Source organism: Lemur catta, chromosome 1 (genome assembly GCF_020740605.2).
Source record: "Lemur catta isolate mLemCat1 chromosome 1, mLemCat1.pri, whole genome shotgun sequence".
Lineage (NCBI taxonomy): Eukaryota > Metazoa > Chordata > Mammalia > Primates > Lemuridae > Lemur > Lemur catta.
Genome location: NC_059128.1, coordinates 213,104,930 through 213,118,711, shown reverse-complemented (window position 1 = coordinate 213,118,711; position 13,782 = coordinate 213,104,930). Strand labels below are relative to the sequence as shown.

At 43.7% G+C, this 13,782-nt stretch overlaps 1 long non-coding RNA gene across 1 annotated transcript in view; it reads right to left on the bottom strand.

Moving 5' to 3' along the window:
* LOC123641947 overlaps window positions 1–11,819 on the bottom strand; it is a 58,416-nt gene extending 46,597 nt beyond the window's left edge. Inside the window, exons 1-2 of the long non-coding RNA XR_006736377.1 lie at window positions 11,797–11,819; window positions 10,040–10,087 (exon numbers count right to left, since the gene is read on the bottom strand). This is a non-coding gene — a long non-coding RNA (uncharacterized LOC123641947). The remainder of the gene's footprint in view (window positions 1–10,039; window positions 10,088–11,796) is intronic.
* Window positions 11,820–13,782: the final 1,963 nt, after the last annotated feature.

Here is a 13,782-nt window from a genome sequence, read left to right as displayed (position 1 = left end):
TTTTTTATTATGTAAAAGGGCAAGGAACCTTATCTTTCATAACCTCTGAACAGAACCTAGAATGTTAACTACATATTTTATAATAAAGGAGCTTTGAACTTTCCAAGGCGTGAACTTCTCCTAAGGCCACTACGTAAATAAAGGTAATTCTGAAGGGCTGGACTGTCAAGGAAATTGGGCAAAGCCAAAAATCCAGTTGAGGTTGGAAATGACACATCCCACAGGCAAGGGTTGGACCCTCTCTAGGGTATGATATTTATTTCCGATATCCAGTGGCTGTCCTACTGTTTGGGGGCCGAGAAGAAGGGGAAAGGTTGTGTTAAGTGCCTTATTGTTGGGTCAGAGCATTTTGAAATCCTGGCAAGTCTTGTCAAAAAGAAAGTGATAATAGGTCCCTCTGCAGTCCTTTCCCAGGGAAGTGAAGAGGAACAAATGGTAGCATGCTGCCAGAGGAGGGGTGAAAAGGGTTGGGCTGAGATCCTCAGGAAACTGGGTAAGAAACAGCTCTTAGAGGTTCTTCAAGGCAGTTCACCACATTTACCAAGCCCCTGCTAATGTGCCAGGTACTTGGATAGAGACTGTCAGTAAGCCGACCATATAACTTGTTATCCAAACCAGAACACTTTAGGGTGAATAATTAATTGCACCAGGATAAAAAACAGAAACTGGGAAGGCAAATCAGGATGTGTGGTCACCTCAGCCATCAGAGTTGAGATCAAAAACAAAGAATCTGTATCCATAGAGAAACCTTCACTGTGTAAGAGAGATCTATCAAACACAAAGGTGGTATAACCCAAGGCTGGCTGGGTATATTGAGATATTATGAAAAAGTCCCAAGGAAGAGTTGAAAGAGATCACATCTAGATAGGAGATTTAGCATTTAAGCTGAGTTTTGAGGGATGTAAAGAATTTGAACGTGTAGCAAAGAAAGGCCAAATAGAGGTCATCAAATTCAGATGATTTAAAAAGACTTTTTGGCAGGGAGTGATGGCTCACACCTGTAATCCCAGAACTTTGAGAGGCCAAAGCAGGAGGATCGCTTGAGGGCGGGACTTTGAGATCAGCCTGAGCAACATAGCAAGAAGACATCTCTACTACAAATAGAAAAAAACTTAGCTGGGCATGGTGACTCACACCTGTAGTCCCAACTACTTGGGAGGCTGAGACAGGAGGATTGCTTGAGCCCAGGAGTTTGAGGTTGCAGTGAGCTATGATAACACCACTGTACTCTGGCCCAGGCAACAAGTGAGACCCTGTCTCAAAAAATAATAAAAAATAAATAAGATTTTTTTAAAAAGCTTTTGCCATAGCCCAGTGGCAGAGGAACATGAGGCCTCCACGCAGGGTGAAGAGGCAGAGTGATCTGATATGGCTACAGCGGAAGGTGTAGGAAGACCAAGGAGAGATGAGGCAGGAAAGGTGCTGATGCCAGGTTGAGCTTGGTTTTAATTTTCTAGACACCACCAGGGACAAGCTGCCCTCCTTTCAAAACTGTGGTTCCACAATTCAGGTTTCCTCGTCCCACATTTTTGTTGAGACTGCTCAGACCCACATCTCATAGGCTGCTGCCAGTTTCACCAGGCTGAGCGACCGTCTCACCTCCAATGGGGAAGGGAGTTTGATTTGAGGAACTGTACCACCTCTTCTGGTTTCGGTACCCAGCACTTTCTCTCTCTAGCCACTAGAGAAGTGGGCTTGGACATTAGGGGGAAGTGTCTGTTTTTGGCAATCGGACAACAGAAGGGGGTGGATTTTAGGGGTTATCCCCTTGTGACTACTCAAACCTCTGAAGCTTCCTGGTGAGACCACTTAAAATTCCTATTTTCCAGGAGTACACACAAATCCAGAGGAACTTTGAATCTTGGGGCTTTCAGAGGGGTGAAAGTCTAGGTGTTAGGGAGAGACTGTCTCATTTGGGCCTCACTATTTTGTGATGTACAGTGGAAAGGTCTTATTAGGTAAACAATTAAGAAGTAGGGAATTAAAGAGCAGAGAAATGAGTGACTCACCCAAGGTCATGTAGCCAGTGACAGAGCTGCAAGTTGAAGTCAACTCTCCTGGAGTGAAGCCATGGCCATGTATTCGTGCACCTATCTCACAGCCTGAGCCTGGCCTAAGAAAGTAGGAAAGGACAAAGAGTGGAAAAAAGGGGGCGGGGGGGAGAAGAGAGAGAGGAGGAGAGGGATGGCAAGATCCTTCACTGTAGGTGAAGGACCTAGAACCTCCTCCCTTCACCTCTACCCCCTATCTCAAACGCCTCTAACTCCTCCTCTACCCAAGGAAATGGGTCGAGCTGTGCGGTAGGGAAGGGCTGCAGGGGAGCGTCCGCAGAGAGGCCTGAGTGTGGCCCTGCGCAGTTGCTGGGCCTTTCAAAGGCCACTTGTAAACTCCGATGCGGCGCAGGAGCTCGCCCAGAGGGGTTAGGGCCCGGGCCAGGAGGAGGAGACGCGCCTGCCTTTGGTGCCTAGAAATCAAAGCAGCCAACCTTGGACTTTTTCTTCCCTTCACACTGAGGCACTTTTATTGGCGAGATGAAGGGAGTCGGAGTGGGCCTTACAGTCCTCGCTTTGCTTTTGGAGGTTAATGACCCAGTTAGCAGCTCTTGGCTGCGTTTCCGACATTTTGCAGACATCAAGCCCCGCGTATCTGCCAAGTACATTCTGTTCCCTGGAGCTCATCCAGTGCATCTCAGATTACTATGTAATGCGACAAAGAGGGAGAGGTGGCTGGGAGGGGCGGCGGGGAGCGGGGTGGGGAGGAGAGAGGGCGGGACGCCGGAGCCTTCGGGGCGGAGAAGAGGATGCCACTCTAAATATAGCTGCCCTCCTGGAAATCCACCCTTCTAGGTGCTTATGTGCAGCACAAGAGTGACTCCAGAGTGAGGGGACGCCGAGTCCTGTCGTCCAGGAATCCTGGGACGCTGAAAGCCAAGCCCGGGAGGGGGAGGGGACCGCCGGAGACTCTCGCCGGGAAAGGAGAGAGCAGCATTGGAAGGGGGCGGGGCTAGGGCGTGGCCCCGCCCCCGAGGCCGCCCCGCCCCCACCTCCGCAGCCCGAGCCGGTACTGCAGCCTGCGCGCTAATTATAGACGTGAATGGAAAGCGGCCGCTTTTGAATGATCGTGTTGCTCGCGCTGCCGTTGCAGGCTGAGGAGCAGGTGCTGCCCTGCTAGATACAAAGTGATCCATTTAAAAGCCCTCTGTCACGCACGCACACTTGCTGACGTACACGAATCCTCTGGCTCTCTCCAGTGGTAGATTCCAGATTTGGTTTATGAGGACTTGAGCCCTGGGACCTGGGCCAGGACACAGACAAGGGGGCTTTTCTCACCTCTTTCACTTCCGTCCTCAGAAATCTCCCCGTGGATCACAGGGGTCCCAGGTCTTTACAAGCTGTTGGAAGGTAGTATCTTGTTTTACAAATGGAGAAACTGAGGCCAGGAGAGGCGTTGGGATGTGCCCCAAAGCACATGGCGCGAAAGTGTTAGCTGAAGTAAAGCCCCGGGCTCCTGACAGCCTCTCCGTTTACCTTACCAGGTCTCACTTCAACGCCAGTAATTTCCAGGCATGGATCTTTCACATATGAGCATTCTCCTTTCCTGGTTCAGCATCTACCTTCCCAATCCCCACCCCCGCCCACTCCCACACAGAAAACTTGCTAAAACGGGCCGCTTCTCATTGTTAAGTTTAATGGCTCAAGCCTATAAACTGGGTAACCTCAACAACTATGCGCATTTCAGTTACGTGTGAGTCAATCCAATGCACCCTCTGTCAGCATAATCTTGTTAGGAGGAACTACAGAGGGGGCAAAACCTAGACGTTTCTTCCCGTCAGCATCTCACATGCCCCTAGAGCTCACAGCCCAGTATTTTCATGAACATGATGACCCATTCCAGTCCACACAAGCACAGTGAAAAGTCCGTTCCATTTAATGGAATCCCTATAGAAGTAGAGGCTTAGAGGGAGGAAGTCACTTGCTCACAATCATCTGCTGATGAGTAGCCAACTTGGGAGCCAAAACCAAGGCTGCTGCCCGCTTCGTGGGCTATGTCCAGTACTCCTGCAAGGCGGAGTGGAAATCCACTCAGTAATAGAAAGGGATTGCTGTAACTGACCAGGGCTTCTCCACTCCGGCCACTGGCCTCCTTTCCCCGTAGGTCTGAGGCCACCACTCCCATGCTACTCCACAGTATTCAACTGAACCTGGAGGGCTGCTATCTTCTCGGAAAACAGAAGACTCCAAACCCAGTCACTGCATCCAACTTCAAACAACAAGGCCAATCCCACTTGCCACCTGGACCTACCCACATCCCCTCATCTTTGCTCACCACTTTGGACTTAACTTTTTGCTTGTGTCCCTCCTGGCTATTCCTGTCACCTCAAGATAGGGCCAATGGTTAAAGGGGCAGCATCAAGTAACATGCTGAAAAAAGAAGCGAGAGGGGATAGGTGTGAAGGATAGTTTATTATTTGCCTCTTGGAAGCAAAGACTGTTTCTTAGTCTTTGTAAGTCCCCACCCTGCCCAACATAACAAAGTCCAGTCTCAATGCACTGAGCATAGCAGACACCCAGAAATGTTAAAGAATCATAAAACTTTCAGAGTTTTGTATACCTAGGCTGGTCATAGTCATGTTTCTCTGATAAAACAGATAGGTAAGTAGCTTAGAACATGGGCTTTGCACTTACAAGCCTAGGCTTTGCACTGACTAGTACAATATTGACAAGTTAGTTTGCCTCTGTAGGTCTCTGTTTTCTCATCTGTAAAATGGGCATGATTATGCCTCATTAAGATCGTCCTGAGCAGGACTGGCAGTGCTGAGTCAGGAAAAAAGGGGAGTACTCATATGAATGGCTGTTTCTACAATTAAGCTACCTAATCTGGGATCTGAATGCAGCTATGAGACTTGGATAAGTTTTTTAACCTCCATATGCCTCAATTTCTTCATGTATAAAATAAGGATAATGATAGTACCTACATTATAGTATTGATGTATGAATTAAAGTAGTTAATAGACGTAAATGGCTAGAAATAGTGCCTAGCACAGAGTAAATGATTAGTACAGATGGCTATTGTATTTATCAGAATTGGATGAGGATTGAATAATGTAATATGTAGAAACTTCCTAGCATGATGCTTAGCACTATGACTAGAGAGTCAGCACTCAGTAAATATTATTTTTTCTCATCTGTAAAATGGGATTATAATAGTTCCTCTCACATTGGGTTATTCTAAGAATTAAATTAAATTGGTATGTGTATATATATATGTGTGTGTGTATATGTATGAACACTCTCTGTAAGATTGTTCACATGCATTATTATTAACTTTATTATTGGGGTACTGATTCAACAACAGTTGTGTGCTAACTGTGCCTGCTTATATTTGAGATACAGAAATGAATAATATCCATGGCTTCAAGGTGCAGATAAGGAGGTAAGAGCCTGGGTCAGACACACAACTCTGTCACACTAGGCAGAGGGTGAGGAATGCTTTGATTGGCACAATAAAGCAAATGCCATGAGGCATCAATCAGGGCAGGGAAAGCAGATCCCTCAAGGTGGGGGCAGGAGCTCAGGAGGCTGCAGTGAGGGTAAAGGAGCATGAACAGGGCCTGGGAGAATTTGGACAAGTGGAGATGGAGGTGAGAGAAATTCCCGGTAGAGAGATCGACAAGAGCAAAAACCCCAAAGCAGGAGTGGAAAGGGAGTAGAGAGCTGCCAGCTTGCCAGCATTCAGAAGCACATACCCCTGGCAGAGAATGGGCAGAAAAGAATGAGAAAGCAGACCCTGGGGAAGAAGGAGGCCAGATGTCCCGGAAAGCCAGGGCAAGCCCAGGAGGGCCATGTGATTCTCACTAATGAAATGGAGGGCAGATGTGGTAAGGACAGTCTTGGGATGATGATTCGCAGTCAAACTGAAGAGTCGCATGTATTGGGAGTAGAGACAGACTGGAGAAATGTTTCTCTGGGTCCGATCTGAAATGGCAGAAATTAGGGTAGTTTCATAGCTCCTTTGCAGCACCTCTCAGATTTCATAATTGTATATTTGCTTTTGTGTTTCATCTTTTATATTGGCCTATAAGCTCCACGAGAGCTGGGCATGGGAGTCTTTCCTTCCTTACATAGCCCCAGGGCTTACCACAGTGACTGGCACATAGTAGAAGTGCAATAAAGACTCAATGAGCAAATGAATTCTTCTGTGATCCCAAAGCCTTCAAAATGACTCCCAAAGTGGTCCAAAAGTGGTCAAAGGATTCTCCAAGTTAGTCACGCCTACCTTAAACTTCAGCAAACAGGTGGCCCCAGGGTAATGTAGAAGAGTTTAAAATTCACTAAACAGGAATGCAGGACTTATGTCATGATCCCTCAAACATATGTACTGTCTTTTTAGAAAATAAAACCAGAAAGAACCGGGAGAAAGGGAAAAAATGAAACCTGGAGCCAAAAAAAAATCCCTTCTATAACTCTCTGTCTCTTAGTTATTTTAATTAGCCATCTTCTGGTTTCAGTCCTCCCTTTATAAAAAAGGAAAAAGAAAAGAAAAGAAAAGAAGGAGAGAAGGAAAGAAAGAGAGAGAGAGAAGAAAAGAAACTTGCTCAAGAAAGCTATGAGTTTGGGCAACTGGTTTTGTTGTCTTCTAAAGCCTTTTATGACCTAGATCCCTTCCAGGCTCGAGTTGGGAAGAAGAAAAGAGATCCAACTGGTTTCAGTTGTTAAGGATTTGGGACAAGCAGCTGATAGAAGCTTTGCCCACTGTCCTATCCTGACCTTCTTTAAAATATCGATGTCATTGTCTTTCTTCATTCCACTTGGGAAAGCAATTTGGTGCAGTGTTTCTTGAACAGAGGCACAGAGTGCTGGGGTGGAACAAACAGAACAAACAGAGTTTATCTAATTCAACCCCTTCATATTATAAAGGAGAAAACAGAGGAAAAAGAAAGAGGAAATGACTTGTTCAAGGTCATCCAGATCACCGGTGAGGGAGAACAGAACAGGATGAATACTTCTAATTTGAAGGCTAGTGCTCTTTCTATACACCATGACACCTCCTTTAATGGAGAACTCACATTTTCCTGAAAAGAGGGTAGCTTTGAAAGGAGCAGACCTGGATTTAAATCCCAGTTCTACTGTATATTAGCTATGTAACCTTGGGAAAGAACCCAGACCTTCTATAATAACAATAGCCATCATTGCCAAGCCCGTTTTGTGCCAGACTCAGAAGAGTTAAGAAACTGGTTTCAAGCAGTATAAGTTGCAAGCAGTAGTGCTAGACTTTGAAACCAAATCTGTCTTATTCTAAATCCCATGATTTTTCCATAATAGCACACTACTTCTGTATGCCTCAGCTTTCTTATCTATAAACTATAGAATTTTTTAAAGAATAAATGAGATACAAAGTTCCTAGCACAGCACTTTACATACAGTAAATGCTCCATAAACAGCATTTACTATTATTTTGAAGAACACATTTCGAATGTATTAGTAAGTGTTACACCTTAGATCTTTACCATTTTGATATTTCTCGAGAATATTAACTATTATCAGTCATCATCACCATACTCATCAGCCTCTACCATTCCAGTTTCAGCTTTCCTCTGATGTGTCCTCTTATGGGTTTGGGTTCAAAACATGAAAGATCCAAGCAGAACAGGTAAGGCAGGCTGTGCAGTGAACTTGTTTACCAGTGCTGGAATGCTTAGCCAGACAGGTGAAGTGTGACAAGAGCAGCTACATGTATTCACAGATCCAGGTACAGGAGCCTGGTGGGTTGAACTAACTAGAGGCCAGAGGACAAGGATTTGGGGTGGGCAATGCCTAAGGCAGGCAGATCACAGTCTCTGAAAGGCCACATTTTGGGAGCAGAGTCCAAGCTACCATTTCTGGCAAAATAAGGACTTTAGGTAGGAAGAAATAAACCTGGTTAAGTAGATCACCAGAAGAACATAAAAGCCAGGATTAAAGCAAAATCCAGTCAGAAGCAATTGAAATGACAAAGGATCTAGGACTTCTGAACATGACAGATGAATCTTTTTTCTCCTCTGATTATAAAAAAATAATAAATACCATGAAACAGCCTTGGCCATAAATTGCTATGGATATATTTGCTTGGAGTGAAAGTACAAAAACATTCATGGAAATAATATCTTCCACCAAATTCAGGATAGTGGTTTCCTCTGAAGAGGGTGGGAGGGGAAGAAGGAAGGAGCAAGAGGAAATGGAAGGTGGGGGCTTTAACTCTGTGTGTTATGTTTAATATCTTTTAAGAAAAAAGAGATCTGAAGCCAAATATAGCAAAATGTTAGCATCTGTTAATTCTGATGGTGAGTACATGACATCTGTTATATCTTTTCTGTATGGCTACATATTTAATAATTTAAAATAAAAATATAAAGTAGTAAATAGATTTAAAATCTAATAAATTTTATTAATACTAATATGTAGTCATTGTAGAAAATCTGGGGACTTTATGCATAATAACATGGGAAGATAATGAGTTTTGTATGTTATGATGTTGGCTGGCTGATCTGCTATTTCCCAGGTATAATAACAGGTTTTACTCCAGTGAGAATTCATATAAGACCTTTGTAGCAGGTTATACACTGACAGCCCACAGATGTGTGTTGGAAAGAGAATTTCTGGATCCTTCAAATCACACCATCTGGCCAACCATTCTAGAAATGCCCAACTGCTGACCCCTAACCTGGTTGGCCAAAAAGTCCCACTTCAAGATAATAATCATGATCTTGTACTCTCGTATGGAAAGAGAACATAAAAGTGCTTCTGAACAATCAAAGCTAATGTTACAGAGTCTACAAACTAAAATTCATGGGTGTAAAACCAGCCAGAATATAGAACTGAACAACACCATCAACCGCTGAATCTAACAGGCATTTATAGAACACTCTGCCCAACAGCAGAATCCTCTTTCTTTTCAAGTGCACATGGAACATGCACCAAGATAAACCATATTCTGGGTCATAAAACTTATGGATGTCTTCCATGAAGCAGAGTTCTTCTGACCCTCATTCAGAAACAAGCCTCATTTTACATTAAATTGGAGGACCATCTGGAATCTCTGACCACAGCATGACAGACAGGCGAGCAGAATTGTTGCATGTCGGCAACACACATCAGTAATAGTGGGCTGCCAAGCCAGTTGGTAGGAAACCAAAGAGCTATAAAATATAGGCACAAGGGCCCAGAGCGTAGCAGTCTAGGACCGTCTAGTTCAGGGGCAAATAGTAACAAGCCCAGAAATACCTAGGGGCAGTCCTGTACTGGTGCACTCAGTGGTTTAGTAGAAATGGCATTGAGTCAGCTGAGGAAGGTTTGGGCCTGGCTCTGCTACTAACCCACAAGAGGCTGTGGACCAGTCCCTTTCATTTCCCTTTTCTGGGGACTAGCTTCCTCTTGGGCAATATGGAGACCTTAGAACCTAGTGACTAGATTTCTGAGATGATTTCCACTTCTACCTTTTTGTGACTATTTTTATGTTCATTCTAATTCCCCTGGGTCTTCAAGGAAAGGATTCTTGGTAACCTTTGTTTTAGCAAGCGGGTGATGGTCTGAGACCTTCAGAGGGCATATTTGCTTACATGGACTGGCTTACTCCCCCCACAATCTGGGGTATGTTCAGACATATCCCAAAAGGTTCCACAAGGACATATTTACAAACAGCTTCCAAACAGCAGTAAAATGGCAAAACAAGCCTTGCAAGAGAAATTCTGTATACCAGACAATTTAATTCTGAACAATGGACCACATGAGAATGTATAAATAACTAATTATGCTGGACAACATGAACAGCTTTTTTGGATGATTGCAAAATTGGGGAGGAAGGAAATGTGATGGGTATTTATATATTTGGGCTTCAGTCAAAGATTTCATATTCATTCTTAAGCAATTTGACTTACAAAATTAGCTCAGACTAGAACATGGTCAAACGACTTGAAACTGGAAGAAAGTCTGCTATCCCAGGGGGATGGTTTGTGCCCAAGCATCTAGGGGAATGGGATGGAGGATTGGGTGTGTGCTCTTACAGTCTCTGCAGGATGCTTGTTGAGAGATACCTTGGTCTCCACGATGACCTACAGAAAAAGAGTAGAGACTGTTTTAGGGCATTTGTAATGAGTGTTCCAATGGGAAGTCCAGTTCATCTTGTTACCACACAAGCACACGCTCCTGGATACTTAATTCCACATTTTTCCTGGGTTCCTACTGTGTCATTAGCACTACGCCAAGTCTTGAAGATACAGAGACTGGATCTCTGTAAGGTGTGTGGGACACCTCACTTTTAATCTTTATTTGTGTGTTTATTTGTTTAAAGGTTACTCCTGCAATAGACTATGAGCAACAGTGTCTATTTTGTTCATGGCTATCTTGTCAGTACCCACTATGGTGCCTGATACATCGGGGTGCATAGTAAATATTTTAAGTTGTTTTTTGAATAAATGGATGTATCTTTACAAAGTAAGTTGGATTTGAGCAGGACCTTGAAAAATATTTTGACAAAGAGAGATATATGAGAAGAGAATTTCAGGAGGATAGATGAACACAACCAGAAGCAAAGAAGAGGAAAGTGCAGATAGAAGTGACTGAAATGGTCACAGAGATCACACCAGTGCTTACCACAGAGGATGTGCCAAGAAATAGCAGTGGAAACCACCCATGATTTTTGAGGAACAGAGATAAGATTACCAGAGCTTGGCATTAGAAAAGTGTCTCAAGAAGGTCCATGAAGGACTGATGGGTGGAAAGAGAGACTGGAGAGAGGTATTAGAAGGCTGCAAAGGTGATCCATGCAAAAAGCAATGGGAAGGGTCAGGCAGGGCAGCTGTGTTCAGAATGAAAAGATCACAGACTACAGAATGATGGATAGAATTGTGTGCAAGGAGAAAGGAGAAGGAGAATTCAGCAATAATCCTCAAGTGTCTATCTGGGAGGATGGGTGAAGGGGGTGGAGCTGTGAGCAGAGATTGCAAACACAGCAAAAGGAGGAAGACTTTGGGATGGAAGTAGTAGAGTTGGGTGTGGACATCTGGTATTTGAGGTACGGAAGAGCCATCAGTGGGAACCCTGCAGCAGGAAGAGAGAAATCAGGACTAAGGTGTGGATTTAAGTGGTACCTGCCCAGAATGGGCTGCTGGAGCTGGTTGGCCAACTCAGAGTCCCGAGAATGCCCTGGGACAAACCACTTCCATTTTTCCTACTGAATAAATCAGCTTGTCAGCTTGTGCCTCAGACAATGGTCTCAGAAGAAGGATTTCAGAATCTTCCAGGCTGCTAGGACCTTATACCTGCCTCCTTTGCTGGGCACTGGGTAGCAGAGGCATGTTCTGCATGTCATTGGATTGTTGTCACAAATGTAGGCATCATTCTTGGATCCTGGAAAATCACCTCTGTAATTTGAAGACCTTCTCCACCACCTCTCCTGCTGTGCCCTGCTACCCAGTGCATGAAACCTGAGCTCCCCAGCCCTTTACTCTCTCCCACCCCAAGCTCCAAGTAGCCAAAGCTAAGTTCTCTCTGGCCATGTTGAACCTTATGTCCCCATTAAGGAATGATGGACTTGTTGGGGCGGGGAGGGAATCTTCTTACACAGAGCTAGAAAAAATTCTCCTAAAAGTAGAAACTTTAGCTTTGGCTGATAGAAAAATTATACCCTTAATTGTTTCTGAACTTAAATAATAAGCAGATCCAGTCAAGTGCCAGATTGGTGTGAAAGAATTTCCCAAGGTATAGAATGCCACAGTGTTACTTGACCATGACAATTGATGGAGAGAACATTGTTTCTCACCAGTCATCCAGGGTCAGGAGTGGTAGACATACTCAGCTCTCCAAGAGTTTTATCTTGAAAGAGAAAAACAAAGACAGGATGAGAACGCAACCAGCTGCTTCCTTCAGGAGACCTGCTTTGGCAAGACTGGCCCCTTATAGATACGCCAAGAATGAATCTTTTACTACGAACAAGCACTCAAGGTTAGAAGTTCCTAGAATTACTTCCTACTTGAATCAAAGAATCACAGGAATACAACGGGGTCAGATGTGAGATGTGAAGTGATTTTTAACCCTGACCCACACTCTGATCCCAGTGGAGAACTTAACTACCTCTGAGGTGAAGGTAATCCTGCCCTAATAACTTACAATCAAGATAAGCCTTTGTTCTTTTTAGTACTCCAAAGTGTTTAGTTTGAGCCTTTTTATAGGAGCAAAAATATTACTGTAAGGCAAACAGTCCCAGAACAGGACAACAGCACCCTCCCCAACCTCTAAAGGATGCCCATGATTTTCAGCTCCATGTCAAAGAAATTGACCTTGTCTTTGATGTGAATAATCCATAATATTCTTTTCCTTTCCATGGGAGAGAGAAAAATTAGATGAGAAAAGGCCCAAGTTCAAAACCTGCTCTGCCACTTACAGGCCTCTTGGTTTTCCTGAGCCTCGGTTGCAACTGCCAAAACCAGGGATGGTCCTTGTCTGAGTAACCCCAGGTTGTTATGAGGAGTAGATAACATGTGTATATGGGGAAGGGTTTTGTGACTATTAAGCTCTCCACACGTAAGAGACTATAATCATTCACTGACTTAAACCTGTCAAGTGGATTTTCTTGAACATCACTTGCTGCTCTGCTTTCCCTTAGGGTCATGACATATTGGTAAGAAGCTGTCACTAGCCTTCTTGGGCTGCTTTCTGTCTGTCTCTGTCTCAGTCTCCAGTGGAACCAACAATGAATCATATCTATAGAACACAACTCAGCATCTCCAGTCTGTTAAAGCTACTTGTACTGCTTATATTATAGCAAATAAAATAGAAGACAGTAGATTTATTCCCACCATTGATAATCTATAAGGCATAGCCAAACTGATCAGAGAAAACTGGATCAACCAGCCTTGCCTAGAATAATCTCAATATAAGGGATTTCATTATGCTAGCTGGGAACTTGGGGCCAGATCACCTTGGGTTCAGTGGGCCTCTCCTGACTGGGTGATCCCAACAAGGTCACCTAACTCCTCACAATTTCCTTATCAATATAATTTGCCCAATAATAGCAACCTATCAAAAGTTATTATCATTATGAAATTAAATTAGATATTAACTATAAAAATGTTACATAGTAAGTCCCCAAGCATATTTGGGTTCCTTCCTTCCTCACATAGCAGAGAAAAGAAATGATAATTTAAAAAATAATAATAGTAATAGCTAATGCCTTATAGCATTTATAATATAGCAGGCACTATTCAAAGAGCTTTACTTACATTGACTCACTTAGTCCTCCCAACAGCTCTGAGATAGGAACCTGTTTTCATCTGCACATTATAGGTGAGTGAGCTAAAGCTCAGTGAGATAAAGTACTTACCTGAAGTCACATAGCTCACAAGGGTGGAACCAAGATTTAACGCAGGCAGTGTGACACTAAAAGCATTGTGTTACCTACCATGCCACAGGGCTGCCTGTGGTTATGCATATAAACTCACAGGGTTCTTTCAGCTTTATATTCTGAGAGTTGACACATAGGCTTTCCCCCCTATTAATATGGAATGGCTTCCTAGAAAATACATATTCTAATTAGTTTCTTTAATCTCTCAAAAGTGCTTTTCTGTCATACATTGTAATGATTCAGCTTCTGAGAAGATTGTTAACTAAACGTTTTTATTTTTTCCCCACCTAAACTACCTTTGGAAAGTTCACACACATCGTGCAGTTATTTATGATTTGAGGAAGAACAACATACATGTAAACTGAAAAATGTCTATTAAAGTTAGAACTATTACATAACAGTGGT